This window comes from Festucalex cinctus, chromosome 4, assembly GCF_051991245.1.
Source record: "Festucalex cinctus isolate MCC-2025b chromosome 4, RoL_Fcin_1.0, whole genome shotgun sequence".
In the NCBI taxonomy this organism is placed as follows: Eukaryota; Metazoa; Chordata; class Actinopteri; order Syngnathiformes; family Syngnathidae; genus Festucalex; species Festucalex cinctus.
In genome coordinates this window covers 1-17946 of record NC_135414.1, presented here as the reverse complement: position 1 = coordinate 17946, position 17946 = coordinate 1, and positions in this window count along the sequence as shown.

Genomic DNA, 17946 nt, shown 5'->3' with positions numbered 1-17946 from the left:
CATGCTAGAATCATCATCCGGATGCCAAAATAAACAAAATACAGCAAAAGATTTGAGTGCACAACGTTTGGTTTAGATTTGACAGCCATAATCAGCAATTGTGTACATTTGAGCTGAATGTGTCAAAATCTTAAAAATTAACAGGTGCCCAAGCAATTTCATGCTAGAATCATCATCCGGATGCCAAAATAAACTAAATACAGCAAAAGATTTGAGTGCACAACGTTTGGTTTAGGTTTGACAGCCATAATCAGCAATTGTGTACATTTGAGCTGAATGTGTCAAAATCTTAAAAATTAACAGGTGCCCAAGCAATTTCATGCTAGAATCATCATCCGGATGCCAAAATAAACTAAATACAGCAAAAGATTTGAGTGCACAACGTTTGGTTTAGGTTTGACAGCCATAATCACCTTTTTATTGCTTTAAATGCGTTTTTAGCGCATGATTGTACATTGAGCTGAATGTGTCAAAATCTTAAAAATTAACAGGTGCCCAAGCAATTTCATGCTAGAATCATCATCCGGATGCCAAAATAAACTAAATACAGCAAAAGATTTGAGTGCACAACGTTTGGTTTAGATTTGACAGCCATAATCAGCAATTGTGTACATTTGAGCTGAATGTGTCAAAATCTTAAAAATTAACAGGTGCCCAAGCAATTTCATGCTAGAATCATCATCCGGATGCCAAAATAAACTAAATACAGCAAAAGATTTGAGTGCACAACGTTTGGTTTAGGTTTGACAGCCATAATCAGCAATTGTGTACATTTGAGCTGAATGTGTCAAAATCTTAAAAATTAACAGGTGCCCAAGCAATTTCATGCTAGAATCATCATCCGGATGCCAAAATAAACTAAATATAGCAAAAGATTTGAGTGCACAACGTTTGGTTTAGGTTTGACAGCCATAATCACCTTTTTATTGCTTTAAATGCGTTTGTAGCGCATGATTGTACATTTGAGCTGAATGTGTCAAAATCTTAAAAATTAACAGGTGCCCAAGCAATTTCATGCTAGAATCATCATCCGGATGCCAAAATAAACTAAATATAGCAAAAGATTTGAGTGCACAACGTTTGGTTTAGGTTTGACAGCCATAATCACCTTTTTATTGCTTTAAATGCGTTTGTAGCGCATGATTGTACATTTGAGCTGAATGTGTCAAAATCTTAAAAATTAACAGGTGCCCAAGCAATTTCATGCTAGAATCATCATCCGGATGCCAAAATAAACTAAATACAGCAAAAGATTTGAGTGCACAACGTTTGGTTTAGATTTGACAGCCATAATCAGCAATTGTGTACATTTGAGCTGAATGTGTCAAAATCTTAAAAATTAACAGGTGCCCAAGCAATTTCATGCTAGAATCATCATCCGGATGCCAAAATAAACTAAATACAGCAAAAGATTTGAGTGCACAACGTTTGGTTTAGGTTTGACAGCCATAATCAGCAATTGTGTACATTTGAGCTGAATGTGTCAAAATCTTAAAAATTAACAGGTGCCCAAGCAATTTCATGCTAGAATCATCATCCGGATGCCAAAATAAACTAAATACAGCAAAAGATTTGAGTGCACAACGTTTGGTTTAGGTTTGACAGCCATAATCACCTTTTTATTGCTTTAAATGCGTTTTTAGCGCATGATTGTACATTTGAGCTGAATGTGTCAAAATCTTAAAAATTAACAGGTGCCCAAGCAATTTCATGCTAGAATCATCATCCGGATGCCAAAATAAACTAAATACAGCAAAAGATTTGAGTGCACAACGTTTGGTTTAGATTTGACAGCCATAATCAGCAATTGTGTACATTTGAGCTGAATGTGTCAAAATCTTAAAAATTAACAGGTGCCCAAGCAATTTCATGCTAGAATCATCATCCGGATGCCAAAATAAACTAAATACAGCAAAAGATTTGAGTGCACAACGTTTGGTTTAGGTTTGACAGCCATAATCAGCAATTGTGTACATTTGAGCTGAATGTGTCAAAATCTTAAAAATTAACAGGTGCCCAAGCAATTTCATGCTAGAATCATCATCCGGATGCCAAAATAAACTAAATATAGCAAAAGATTTGAGTGCACAACGTTTGGTTTAGGTTTGACAGCCATAATCACCTTTTTATTGCTTTAAATGCGTTTGTAGCGCATGATTGTACATTTGAGCTGAATGTGTCAAAATCTTAAAAATTAACAGGTGCCCAAGCAATTTCATGCTAGAATCATCATCCGGATGCCAAAATAAACTAAATACAGCAAAAGATTTGAGTGCACAACGTTTGGTTTAGATTTGACAGCCATAATCAGCAATTGTGTACATTTGAGCTGAATGTGTCAAAATCTTAAAAATTAACAAGTGCCCAAGCAATTTCATGCTAGAATCATCATCCGGATGCCAAAATAAACTAAATACAGCAAAAGATTTGAGTGCACAACGTTTGGTTTAGGTTTGACAGCCATAATCACCTTTTTATTGCTTTAAATGCGTTTTTAGCGCATGATTGTACATTTGAGCTGAATGTGTCAAAATCTTAAAAATTAACAGGTGCCCAAGCAATTTCATGCTAGAATCATCATCCGGATGCCAAAATAAACTAAATACAGCAAAAGATTTGAGTGCACAACGTTTGGTTTAGATTTGACAGCCATAATCAGCAATTGTGTACATTTGAGCTGAATGTGTCAAAATCTTAAAAATTAACAGGTGCCCAAGCAATTTCATGCTAGAATCATCATCCGGATGCCAAAATAAACTAAATACAGCAAAAGATTTGAGTGCACAACGTTTGGTTTAGGTTTGACAGCCATAATCACCTTTTTATTGCTTTAAATGCGTTTTTAGCGCATGATTGTACATTTGAGCTGAATGTGTCAAAATCTTAAAAATTAACAGGTGCCCAAGCAATTTCATGTTAGAATCATCATCCGGATGCCAAAATAAACTAAATATAGCAAAAGATTTGAGTGCACAACGTTTGGTTTAGGTTTGACAGCCATAATCAGCAATTGTGTACATTTGAGCTGAATGTGTCAAAATCTTAAAAATTAACAGGTGCCCAAGCAATTTCATGCTAGAATCATCATCCGGATGCCAAAATAAACTAAATATAGCAAAAGATTTGAGTGCACAACGTTTGGTTTAGGTTTGACAGCCATAATCACCTTTTTATTGCTTTAAATGCGTTTGTAGCGCATGATTGTACATTTGAGCTGAATGTGTCAAAATCTTAAAAATTAACAGGTGCCCAAGCAATTTCATGCTAGAATCATCATCCGGATGCCAAAATAAACTAAATACAGCAAAAGATTTGAGTGCACAACGTTTGGTTTAGATTTGACAGCCATAATCAGCAATTGTGTACATTTGAGCTGAATGTGTCAAAATCTTAAAAATTAACAGGTGCCCAAGCAATTTCATGCTAGAATCATCATCCGGATGCCAAAATAAACTAAATACAGCAAAAGATTTGAGTGCACAACGTTTGGTTTAGGTTTGACAGCCATAATCACCTTTTTATTGCTTTAAATGCGTTTTTAGCGCATGATTGTACATTTGAGCTGAATGTGTCAAAATCTTAAAAATTAACAGGTGCCCAAGCAATTTCATGCTAGAATCATCATCCGGATGCCAAAATAAACTAAATACAGCAAAAGATTTGAGTGCACAACGTTTGGTTTAGATTTGACAGCCATAATCAGCAATTGTGTACATTTGAGCTGAATGTGTCAAAATCTTAAAAATTAACAGGTGCCCAAGCAATTTCATGCTAGAATCATCATCCGGATGCCAAAATAAACTAAATACAGCAAAAGATTTGAGTGCACAACGTTTGGTTTAGGTTTGACAGCCATAATCAGCAATTGTGTACATTTGAGCTGAATGTGTCAAAATCTTAAAAATTAACAGGTGCCCAAGCAATTTCATGCTAGAATCATCATCCGGATGCCAAAATAAACTAAATATAGCAAAAGATTTGAGTGCACAACGTTTGGTTTAGGTTTGACAGCCATAATCACCTTTTTATTGCTTTAAATGCGTTTTTAGCGCATGATTGTACATTTGAGCTGAATGTGTCAAAATCTTAAAAATTAACAGGTGCCCAAGCAATTTCATGCTAGAATCATCATCCGGGTGCCAAAATAAACTAAATACAGCAAAAGATTTGAGTGCACAACGTTTGGTTTAGATTTGACAGCCATAATCAGCAATTGTGTACATTTGAGCTGAATGTGTCAAAATCTTAAAAATTAACAAGTGCCCAAGCAATTTCATGCTAGAATCATCATCCGGATGCCAAAATAAACTAAATACAGCAAAAGATTTGAGTGCACAACGTTTGGTTTAGGTTTGACAGCCATAATCACCTTTTTATTGCTTTAAATGCGTTTTTAGCGCATGATTGTACATTTGAGCTGAATGTGTCAAAATCTTAAAAATTGACAGGTGCCCAAGCAATTTCATGCTAGAATCATCATCCGGATGCCAAAATAAACTAAATACAGCAAAAGATTTGAGTGCACAACGTTTGGTTTAGATTTGACAGCCATAATCAGCAATTGTGTACATTTGAGCTGAATGTGTCAAAATCTTAAAAATTAACAGGTGCCCAAGCAATTTCATGCTAGAATCATCATCCGGATGCCAAAATAAACTAAATACAGCAAAAGATTTGAGTGCACAACGTTTGGTTTAGGTTTGACAGCCATAATCAGCAATTGTGTACATTTGAGCTGAATGTGTCAAAATCTTAAAAATTAACAGGTGCCCAAGCAATTTCATGCTAGAATCATCATCCGGATGCCAAAATAAACTAAATATAGCAAAAGATTTGAGTGCACAACGTTTGGTTTAGGTTTGACAGCCATAATCACCTTTTTATTGCTTTAAATGCGTTTGTAGCGCATGATTGTACATTTGAGCTGAATGTGTCAAAATCTTAAAAATTAACAGGTGCCCAAGCAATTTCATGCTAGAATCATCATCCGGACGCCAAAATAAACTAAATACAGCAAAAGATTTGAGTGCACAACGTTTGGTTTAGATTTGACAGCCATAATCAGCAATTGTGTACATTTGAGCTGAATGTGTCAAAATCTTAAAAAATAACAGGTGCCCAAGCAATTTCATGCTAGAATCATCATCCGGATGCCAAAATAAACTAAATACAGCAAAAGATTTGAGTGCACAACGTTTGGTTTAGGTTTGACAGCCATAATCACCTTTTTATTGCTTTAAATGCGTTTTTAGCGCATGATTGTACATTTGAGCTGAATGTGTCAAAATCTTAAAAATTAACAGGTGCCCAAGCAATTTCATGCTAGAATCATCATCCGGATGCCAAAATAAACTAAATACAGCAAAAGATTTGAGTGCACAACGTTTGGTTTAGATTTGACAGCCATAATCAGCAATTGTGTACATTTGAGCTGAATGTGTCAAAATCTTAAAAATTAACAGGTGCCCAAGCAATTTCATGCTAGAATCATCATCCGGATGCCAAAATAAACTAAATACAGCAAAAGATTTGAGTGCACAACGTTTGGTTTAGGTTTGACAGCCATAATCAGCAATTGTGTACATTTGAGCTGAATGTGTCAAAATCTTAAAAATTAACAGGTGCCCAAGCAATTTCATGCTAGAATCATCATCCGGATGCCAAAATAAACTAAATATAGCAAAAGATTTGAGTGCACAACGTTTGGTTTAGGTTTGACAGCCATAATCACCTTTTTATTGCTTTAAATGCGTTTGTAGCGCATGATTGTACATTTGAGCTGAATGTGTCAAAATCTTAAAAATTAACAGGTGCCCAAGCAATTTCATGCTAGAATCATCATCCGGACGCCAAAATAAACTAAATACAGCAAAAGATTTGAGTGCACAACGTTTGGTTTAGATTTGACAGCCATAATCAGCAATTGTGTACATTTGAGCTGAATGTGTCAAAATCTTAAAAATTAACAGGTGCCCAAGCAATTTCATGCTAGAATCATCATCCGGATGCCAAAATAAACTAAATACAGCAAAAGATTTGAGTGCACAACGTTTGGTTTAGGTTTGACAGCCATAATCACCTTTTTATTGCTTTAAATGCGTTTTTAGCGCATGATTGTACATTTGAGCTGAATGTGTCAAAATCTTAAAAATTAACAGGTGCCCAAGCAATTTCATGCTAGAATCATCATCCGGATGCCAAAATAAACTAAATACAGCAAAAGATTTGAGTGCACAACGTTTGGTTTAGATTTGACAGCCATAATCAGCAATTGTGTACATTTGAGCTGAATGTGTCAAAATCTTAAAAATTAACAGGTGCCCAAGCAATTTCATGCTAGAATCATCATCCGGATGCCAAAATAAACTAAATACAGCAAAAGATTTGAGTGCACAACGTTTGGTTTAGGTTTGACAGCCATAATCACCTTTTTATTGCTTTAAATGCGTTTTTAGCGCATGATTGTACATTTGAGCTGAATGTGTCAAAATCTTAAAAATTAACAGGTGCCCAAGCAATTTCATGCTAGAATCATCATCCGGATGCCAAAATAAACTAAATATAGCAAAAGATTTGAGTGCACAACGTTTGGTTTAGGTTTGACAGCCATAATCAGCAATTGTGTACATTTGAGCTGAATGTGTCAAAATCTTAAAAATTAACAGGTGCCCAAGCAATTTCATGCTAGAATCATCATCCGGATGCCAAAATAAACTAAATATAGCAAAAGATTTGAGTGCACAACGTTTGGTTTAGGTTTGACAGCCATAATCACCTTTTTATTGCTTTAAATGCGTTTGTAGCGCATGATTGTACATTTGAGCTGAATGTGTCAAAATCTTAAAAATTAACAGGTGCCCAAGCAATTTCATGCTAGAATCATCATCCGGATGCCAAAATAAACTAAATACAGCAAAAGATTTGAGTGCACAACGTTTGGTTTAGATTTGACAGCCATAATCAGCAATTGTGTACATTTGAGCTGAATGTGTCAAAATCTTAAAAATTAACAGGTGCCCAAGTAATTTCATGCTAGAATCATCATCCGGATGCCAAAATAAACTAAATACAGCAAAAGATTTGAGTGCACAACGTTTGGTTTAGGTTTGACAGCCATAATCACCTTTTTATTGCTTTAAATGCGTTTTTAGCGCATGATTGTACATTTGAGCTGAATGTGTCAAAATCTTAAAAATGAACAGGTGCCCAAGCAATTTCATGCTAGAATCATCATCCGGATGCCAAAATAAACTAAATACAGCAAAAGATTTGAGTGCACAACGTTTGGTTTAGGTTTGACAGCCATAATCACCTTTTTATTGCTTTAAATGCGTTTTTAGCGCATGATTGTACATTTGAGCTGAATGTGTCAAAATCTTAAAAATTAACAGGTGCCCAAGCAATTTCATGCTAGAATCATCATCCGGATGCCAAAATAAACTAAATATAGCAAAAGATTTGAGTGCACAACGTTTGGTTTAGGTTTGACAGCCATAATCACCTTTTTATTGCTTTAAATGCGTTTGTAGCGCATGATTGTACATTTGAGCTGAATGTGTCAAAATCTTAAAAATTAACAGGTGCCCAAGCAATTTCATGCTAGAATCATCATCCGGATGCCAAAATAAACTAAATACAGCAAAAGATTTGAGTGCACAACGTTTGGTTTAGATTTGACAGCCATAATCAGCAATTGTGTACATTTGAGCTGAATGTGTCAAAATCTTAAAAATTAACAGGTGCCCAAGCAATTTCATGCTAGAATCATCATCCGGATGCCAAAATAAACTAAATACAGCAAAAGATTTGAGTGCACAACGTTTGGTTTAGATTTGACAGCCATAATCAGCAATTGTGTACATTTGAGCTGAATGTGTCAAAATCTTAAAAATTAACAGGTGCCCAAGCAATTTCATGCTAGAATCATCATCCGGATGCCAAAATAAACTAAATACAGCAAAAGATTTGAGTGCACAACGTTTGGTTTAGGTTTGACAGCCATAATCAGCAATTGTGTACATTTGAGCTGAATGTGTCAAAATCTTAAAAATTAACAGGTGCCCAAGCAATTTCATGCTAGAATCATCATCCGGATGCCAAAATAAACTAAATATAGCAAAAGATTTGAGTGCACAACGTTTGGTTTAGGTTTGACAGCCATAATCACCTTTTTATTGCTTTAAATGCGTTTGTAGCGCATGATTGTACATTTGAGCTGAATGTGTCAAAATCTTAAAAATTAACAGGTGCCCAAGCAATTTCATGCTAGAATCATCATCCGGACGCCAAAATAAACTAAATACAGCAAAAGATTTGAGTGCACAACGTTTGGTTTAGATTTGACAGCCATAATCAGCAATTGTGTACATTTGAGCTGAATGTGTCAAAATCTTAAAAATTAACAGGTGCCCAAGCAATTTCATGCTAGAATCATCATCCGGATGCCAAAATAAACTAAATACAGCAAAAGATTTGAGTGCACAACGTTTGGTTTAGGTTTGACAGCCATAATCACCTTTTTATTGCTTTAAATGCGTTTTTAGCGCATGATTGTACATTTGAGCTGAATGTGTCAAAATCTTAAAAATTAACAGGTGCCCAAGCAATTTCATGCTAGAATCATCATCCGGATGCCAAAATAAACTAAATACAGCAAAAGATTTGAGTGCACAACGTTTGGTTTAGATTTGACAGCCATAATCAGCAATTGTGTACATTTGAGCTGAATGTGTCAAAATCTTAAAAATTAACAGGTGCCCAAGCAATTTCATGCTAGAATCATCATCCGGATGCCAAAATAAACTAAATACAGCAAAGGATTTGAGTGCACAACGTTTGGTTTAGGTTTGACAGCCATAATCACCTTTTTATTGCTTTAAATGCGTTTTTAGCGCATGATTGTACATTTGAGCTGAATGTGTCAAAATCTTAAAAATTAACAGGTGCCCAAGCAATTTCATGCTAGAATCATCATCCGGATGCCAAAATAAACTAAATATAGCAAAAGATTTGAGTGCACAACGTTTGGTTTAGGTTTGACAGCCATAATCAGCAATTGTGTACATTTGAGCTGAATGTGTCAAAATCTTAAAAATTAACAGGTGCCCAAGCAATTTCATGCTAGAATCATCATCCGGATGCCAAAATAAACTAAATATAGCAAAAGATTTGAGTGCACAACGTTTGGTTTAGGTTTGACAGCCATAATCACCTTTTTATTGCTTTAAATGCGTTTGTAGCGCATGATTGTACATTTGAGCTGAATGTGTCAAAATCTTAAAAATTAACAGGTGCCCAAGCAATTTCATGCTAGAATCATCATCCGGATGCCAAAATAAACTAAATATAGCAAAAGATTTGAGTGCACAACGTTTGGTTTAGGTTTGACAGCCATAATCAGCAATTGTGTACATTTGAGCTGAATGTGTCAAAATCTTAAAAATTAACAGGTGCCCAAGCAATTTCATGCTAGAATCATCATCCGGATGCCAAAATAAACTAAATATAGCAAAAGATTTGAGTGCACAACGTTTGGTTTAGGTTTGACAGCCATAATCAGCAATTGTGTACATTTGAGCTGAATGTGTCAAAATCTTAAAAATTAACAGGTGCCCAAGCAATTTCATGCTAGAATCATCATCCGGATGCCAAAATAAACTAAATATAGCAAAAGATTTGAGTGCACAACGTTTGGTTTAGGTTTGACAGCCATAATCACCTTTTTATTGCTTTAAATGTGTTTGTAGCGCATGATTGTACATTTGAGCTGAATGTGTCAAAATCTTAAAAATTAACAGGTGCCCAAGCAATTTCATGCTAGAATCATCATCCGGATGCCAAAATAAACTAAATACAGCAAAAGATTTGAGTGCACAACGTTTGGTTTAGATTTGACAGCCATAATCAGCAATTGTGTACATTTGAGCTGAATGTGTCAAAATCTTAAAAATTAACAGGTGCCCAAGTAATTTCATGCTAGAATCATCATCCGGATGCCAAAATAAACTAAATACAGCAAAAGATTTGAGTGCACAACGTTTGGTTTAGGTTTGACAGCCATAATCACCTTTTTATTGCTTTAAATGCGTTTTTAGCGCATGATTGTACATTTGAGCTGAATGTGTCAAAATCTTAAAAATGAACAGGTGCCCAAGCAATTTCATGCTAGAATCATCATCCGGATGCCAAAATAAACTAAATACAGCAAAAGATTTGAGTGCACAACGTTTGGTTTAGGTTTGACAGCCATAATCACCTTTTTATTGCTTTAAATGCGTTTTTAGCGCATGATTGTACATTTGAGCTGAATGTGTCAAAATCTTAAAAATTAACAGGTGCCCAAGCAATTTCATGCTAGAATCATCATCCGGATGCCAAAATAAACTAAATATAGCAAAAGATTTGAGTGCACAACGTTTGGTTTAGGTTTGACAGCCATAATCACCTTTTTATTGCTTTAAATGCGTTTGTAGCGCATGATTGTACATTTGAGCTGAATGTGTCAAAATCTTAAAAATTAACAGGTGCCCAAGCAATTTCATGCTAGAATCATCATCCGGATGCCAAAATAAACTAAATACAGCAAAAGATTTGAGTGCACAACGTTTGGTTTAGATTTGACAGCCATAATCAGCAATTGTGTACATTTGAGCTGAATGTGTCAAAATCTTAAAAATTAACAGGTGCCCAAGCAATTTCATGCTAGAATCATCATCCGGATGCCAAAATAAACTAAATACAGCAAAAGATTTGAGTGCACAACGTTTGGTTTAGATTTGACAGCCATAATCAGCAATTGTGTACATTTGAGCTGAATGTGTCAAAATCTTAAAAATTAACAGGTGCCCAAGCAATTTCATGCTAGAATCATCATCCGGATGCCAAAATAAACTAAATACAGCAAAAGATTTGAGTGCACAACGTTTGGTTTAGGTTTGACAGCCATAATCAGCAATTGTGTACATTTGAGCTGAATGTGTCAAAATCTTAAAAATTAACAGGTGCCCAAGCAATTTCATGCTAGAATCATCATCCGGATGCCAAAATAAACTAAATATAGCAAAAGATTTGAGTGCACAACGTTTGGTTTAGGTTTGACAGCCATAATCACCTTTTTATTGCTTTAAATGCGTTTGTAGCGCATGATTGTACATTTGAGCTGAATGTGTCAAAATCTTAAAAATTAACAGGTGCCCAAGCAATTTCATGCTAGAATCATCATCCGGACGCCAAAATAAACTAAATACAGCAAAAGATTTGAGTGCACAACGTTTGGTTTAGATTTGACAGCCATAATCAGCAATTGTGTACATTTGAGCTGAATGTGTCAAAATCTTAAAAATTAACAGGTGCCCAAGCAATTTCATGCTAGAATCATCATCCGGATGCCAAAATAAACTAAATACAGCAAAAGATTTGAGTGCACAACGTTTGGTTTAGGTTTGACAGCCATAATCACCTTTTTATTGCTTTAAATGCGTTTTTAGCGCATGATTGTACATTTGAGCTGAATGTGTCAAAATCTTAAAAATTAACAGGTGCCCAAGCAATTTCATGCTAGAATCATCATCCGGATGCCAAAATAAACTAAATACAGCAAAAGATTTGAGTGCACAACGTTTGGTTTAGATTTGACAGCCATAATCAGCAATTGTGTACATTTGAGCTGAATGTGTCAAAATCTTAAAAATTAACAGGTGCCCAAGCAATTTCATGCTAGAATCATCATCCGGATGCCAAAATAAACTAAATACAGCAAAAGATTTGAGTGCACAACGTTTGGTTTAGGTTTGACAGCCATAATCACCTTTTTATTGCTTTAAATGCGTTTTTAGCGCATGATTGTACATTTGAGCTGAATGTGTCAAAATCTTAAAAATTAACAGGTGCCCAAGCAATTTCATGCTAGAATCATCATCCGGATGCCAAAATAAACTAAATATAGCAAAAGATTTGAGTGCACAACGTTTGGTTTAGGTTTGACAGCCATAATCAGCAATTGTGTACATTTGAGCTGAATGTGTCAAAATCTTAAAAATTAACAGGTGCCCAAGCAATTTCATGCTAGAATCATCATCCGGATGCCAAAATAAACTAAATATAGCAAAAGATTTGAGTGCACAACGTTTGGTTTAGGTTTGACAGCCATAATCAGCAATTGTGTACATTTGAGCTGAATGTGTCAAAATCTTAAAAATTAACAGGTGCCCAAGCAATTTCATGCTAGAATCATCATCCGGATGCCAAAATAAACTAAATATAGCAAAAGATTTGAGTGCACAACGTTTGGTTTAGGTTTGACAGCCATAATCACCTTTTTATTGCTTTAAATGCGTTTGTAGCGCATGATTGTACATTTGAGCTGAATGTGTCAAAATCTTAAAAATTAACAGGTGCCCAAGCAATTTCATGCTAGAATCATCATCCGGATGCCAAAATAAACTAAATACAGCAAAAGATTTGAGTGCACAACGTTTGGTTTAGATTTGACAGCCATAATCAGCAATTGTGTACATTTGAGCTGAATGTGTCAAAATCTTAAAAATTAACAGGTGCCCAAGTAATTTCATGCTAGAATCATCATCCGGATGCCAAAATAAACTAAATACAGCAAAAGATTTGAGTGCACAACGTTTGGTTTAGGTTTGACAGCCATAATCACCTTTTTATTGCTTTAAATGCGTTTTTAGCGCATGATTGTACATTTGAGCTGAATGTGTCAAAATCTTAAAAATTAACAGGTGCCCAAGCAATTTCATGCTAGAATCATCATCCGGATGCCAAAATAAACTAAATACAGCAAAAGATTTGAGTGCACAACGTTTGGTTTAGATTTGACAGCCATAATCAGCAATTGTGTACATTTGAGCTGAATGTGTCAAAATCTTAAAAATTAACAAGTGCCCAAGCAATTTCATGCTAGAATCATCATCCGGATGCCAAAATAAACTAAATACAGCAAAAGATTTGAGTGCACAACGTTTGGTTTAGGTTTGACAGCCATAATCACCTTTTTATTGCTTTAAATGCGTTTTTAGCGCATGATTGTACATTTGAGCTGAATGTGTCAAAATCTTAAAAATTAACAGGTGCCCAAGCAATTTCATGCTAGAATCATCATCCGGATGCCAAAATAAACTAAATACAGCAAAAGATTTGAGTGCACAACGTTTGGTTTAGATTTGACAGCCATAATCAGCAATTGTGTACATTTGAGCTGAATGTGTCAAAATCTTAAAAATTAACAGGTGCCCAAGCAATTTCATGCTAGAATCATCATCCGGATGCCAAAATAAACTAAATACAGCAAAAGATTTGAGTGCACAACGTTTGGTTTAGGTTTGACAGCCATAATCACCTTTTTATTGCTTTAAATGCGTTTTTAGCGCATGATTGTACATTTGAGCTGAATGTGTCAAAATCTTAAAAATTAACAGGTGCCCAAGCAATTTCATGTTAGAATCATCATCCGGATGCCAAAATAAACTAAATATAGCAAAAGATTTGAGTGCACAACGTTTGGTTTAGGTTTGACAGCCATAATCAGCAATTGTGTACATTTGAGCTGAATGTGTCAAAATCTTAAAAATTAACAGGTGCCCAAGCAATTTCATGCTAGAATCATCATCCGGATGCCAAAATAAACTAAATATAGCAAAAGATTTGAGTGCACAACGTTTGGTTTAGGTTTGACAGCCATAATCACCTTTTTATTGCTTTAAATGCGTTTGTAGCGCATGATTGTACATTTGAGCTGAATGTGTCAAAATCTTAAAAATTAACAGGTGCCCAAGCAATTTCATGCTAGAATCATCATCCGGATGCCAAAATAAACTAAATACAGCAAAAGATTTGAGTGCACAACGTTTGGTTTAGATTTGACAGCCATAATCAGCAATTGTGTACATTTGAGCTGAATGTGTCAAAATCTTAAAAATTAACAGGTGCCCAAGCAATTTCATGCTAGAATCATCATCCGGATGCCAAAATAAACTAAATACAGCAAAAGATTTGAGTGCACAACGTTTGGTTTAGGTTTGACAGCCATAATCACCTTTTTATTGCTTTAAATGCGTTTTTAGCGCATGATTGTACATTTGAGCTGAATGTGTCAAAATCTTAAAAATTAACAGGTGCCCAAGCAATTTCATGCTAGAATCATCATCCGGATGCCAAAATAAACTAAATACAGCAAAAGATTTGAGTGCACAACGTTTGGTTTAGATTTGACAGCCATAATCAGCAATTGTGTACATTTGAGCTGAATGTGTCAAAATCTTAAAAATTAACAGGTGCCCAAGCAATTTCATGCTAGAATCATCATCCGGATGCCAAAATAAACTAAATACAGCAAAAGATTTGAGTGCACAACGTTTGGTTTAGGTTTGACAGCCATAATCAGCAATTGTGTACATTTGAGCTGAATGTGTCAAAATCTTAAAAATTAACAGGTGCCCAAGCAATTTCATGCTAGAATCATCATCCGGATGCCAAAATAAACTAAATATAGCAAAAGATTTGAGTGCACAACGTTTGGTTTAGGTTTGACAGCCATAATCACCTTTTTATTGCTTTAAATGCGTTTGTAGCGCATGATTGTACATTTGAGCTGAATGTGTCAAAATCTTAAAAATTAACAGGTGCCCAAGCAATTTCATGCTAGAATCATCATCCGGACGCCAAAATAAACTAAATACAGCAAAAGATTTGAGTGCACAACGTTTGGTTTAGATTTGACAGCCATAATCAGCAATTGTGTACATTTGAGCTGAATGTGTCAAAATCTTAAAAATTAACAGGTGCCCAAGCAATTTCATGCTAGAATCATCATCCGGATGCCAAAATAAACTAAATACAGCAAAAGATTTGAGTGCACAACGTTTGGTTTAGGTTTGACAGCCATAATCACCTTTTTATTGCTTTAAATGCGTTTTTAGCGCATGATTGTACATTTGAGCTGAATGTGTCAAAATCTTAAAAATTAACAGGTGCCCAAGCAATTTCATGCTAGAATCATCATCCGGATGCCAAAATAAACTAAATACAGCAAAAGATTTGAGTGCACAACGTTTGGTTTAGATTTGACAGCCATAATCAGCAATTGTGTACATTTGAGCTGAATGTGTCAAAATCTTAAAAATTAACAGGTGCCCAAGCAATTTCATGCTAGAATCATCATCCGGATGCCAAAATAAACTAAATACAGCAAAGGATTTGAGTGCACAACGTTTGGTTTAGGTTTGACAGCCATAATCACCTTTTTATTGCTTTAAATGCGTTTTTAGCGCATGATTGTACATTTGAGCTGAATGTGTCAAAATCTTAAAAATTAACAGGTGCCCAAGCAATTTCATGCTAGAATCATCATCCGGATGCCAAAATAAACTAAATATAGCAAAAGATTTGAGTGCACAACGTTTGGTTTAGGTTTGACAGCCATAATCAGCAATTGTGTACATTTGAGCTGAATGTGTCAAAATCTTAAAAATTAACAGGTGCCCAAGCAATTTCATGCTAGAATCATCATCCGGATGCCAAAATAAACTAAATATAGCAAAAGATTTGAGTGCACAACGTTTGGTTTAGGTTTGACAGCCATAATCACCTTTTTATTGCTTTAAATGCGTTTGTAGCGCATGATTGTACATTTGAGCTGAATGTGTCAAAATCTTAAAAATTAACAGGTGCCCAAGCAATTTCATGCTAGAATCATCATCCGGATGCCAAAATAAACTAAATATAGCAAAAGATTTGAGTGCACAACGTTTGGTTTAGGTTTGACAGCCATAATCAGCAATTGTGTACATTTGAGCTGAATGTGTCAAAATCTTAAAAATTAACAGGTGCCCAAGCAATTTCATGCTAGAATCATCATCCGGATGCCAAAATAAACTAAATATAGCAAAAGATTTGAGTGCACAACGTTTGGTTTAGGTTTGACAGCCATAATCAGCAATTGTGTACATTTGAGCTGAATGTGTCAAAATCTTAAAAATTAACAGGTGCCCAAGCAATTTCATGCTAGAATCATCATCCGGATGCCAAAATAAACTAAATATAGCAAAAGATTTGAGTGCACAACGTTTGGTTTAGGTTTGACAGCCATAATCACCTTTTTATTGCTTTAAATGTGTTTGTAGCGCATGATTGTACATTTGAGCTGAATGTGTCAAAATCTTAAAAATTAACAGGTGCCCAAGCAATTTCATGCTAGAATCATCATCCGGATGCCAAAATAAACTAAATACAGCAAAAGATTTGAGTGCACAACGTTTGGTTTAGATTTGACAGCCATAATCAGCAATTGTGTACATTTGAGCTGAATGTGTCAAAATCTTAAAAATTAACAGGTGCCCAAGTAATTTCATGCTAGAATCATCATCCGGATGCCAAAATAAACTAAATACAGCAAAAGATTTGAGTGCACAACGTTTGGTTTAGGTTTGACAGCCATAATCACCTTTTTATTGCTTTAAATGCGTTTTTAGCGCATGATTGTACATTTGAGCTGAATGTGTCAAAATCTTAAAAATGAACAGGTGCCCAAGCAATTTCATGCTAGAATCATCATCCGGATGCCAAAATAAACTAAATACAGCAAAAGATTTGAGTGCACAACGTTTGGTTTAGGTTTGACAGCCATAATCACCTTTTTATTGCTTTAAATGCGTTTTTAGCGCATGATTGTACATTTGAGCTGAATGTGTCAAAATCTTAAAAATTAACAGGTGCCCAAGCAATTTCATGCTAGAATCATCATCCGGATGCCAAAATAAACTAAATATAGCAAAAGATTTGAGTGCACAACGTTTGGTTTAGGTTTGACAGCCATAATCACCTTTTTATTGCTTTAAATGCGTTTGTAGCGCATGATTGTACATTTGAGCTGAATGTGTCAAAATCTTAAAAATTAACAGGTGCCCAAGCAATTTCATGCTAGAATCATCATCCGGATGCCAAAATAAACTAAATACAGCAAAAGATTTGAGTGCACAACGTTTGGTTTAGATTTGACAGCCATAATCAGCAATTGTGTACATTTGAGCTGAATGTGTCAAAATCTTAAAAATTAACAGGTGCCCAAGCAATTTCATGCTAGAATCATCATCCGGATGCCAAAATAAACTAAATACAGCAAAAGATTTGAGTGCACAACGTTTGGTTTAGATTTGACAGCCATAATCAGCAATTGTGTACATTTGAGCTGAATGTGTCAAAATCTTAAAAATTAACAGGTGCCCAAGCAATTTCATGCTAGAATCATCATCCGGATGCCAAAATAAACTAAATACAGCAAAAGATTTGAGTGCACAACGTTTGGTTTAGGTTTGACAGCCATAATCAGCAATTGTGTACATTTGAGCTGAATGTGTCAAAATCTTAAAAATTAACAGGTGCCCAAGCAATTTCATGCTAGAATCATCATCCGGATGCCAAAATAAACTAAATATAGCAAAAGATTTGAGTGCACAACGTTTGGTTTAGGTTTGACAGCCATAATCACCTTTTTATTGCTTTAAATGCGTTTGTAGCGCATGATTGTACATTTGAGCTGAATGTGTCAAAATCTTAAAAATTAACAGGTGCCCAAGCAATTTCATGCTAGAATCATCATCCGGACGCCAAAATAAACTAAATACAGCAAAAGATTTGAGTGCACAACGTTTGGTTTAGATTTGACAGCCATAATCAGCAATTGTGTACATTTGAGCTGAATGTGTCAAAATCTTAAAAATTAACAGGTGCCCAAGCAATTTCATGCTAGAATCATCATCCGGATGCCAAAATAAACTAAATACAGCAAAAGATTTGAGTGCACAACGTTTGGTTTAGGTTTGACAGCCATAATCACCTTTTTATTGCTTTAAATGCGTTTTTAGCGCATGATTGTACATTTGAGCTGAATGTGTCAAAATCTTAAAAATTAACAGGTGCCCAAGCAATTTC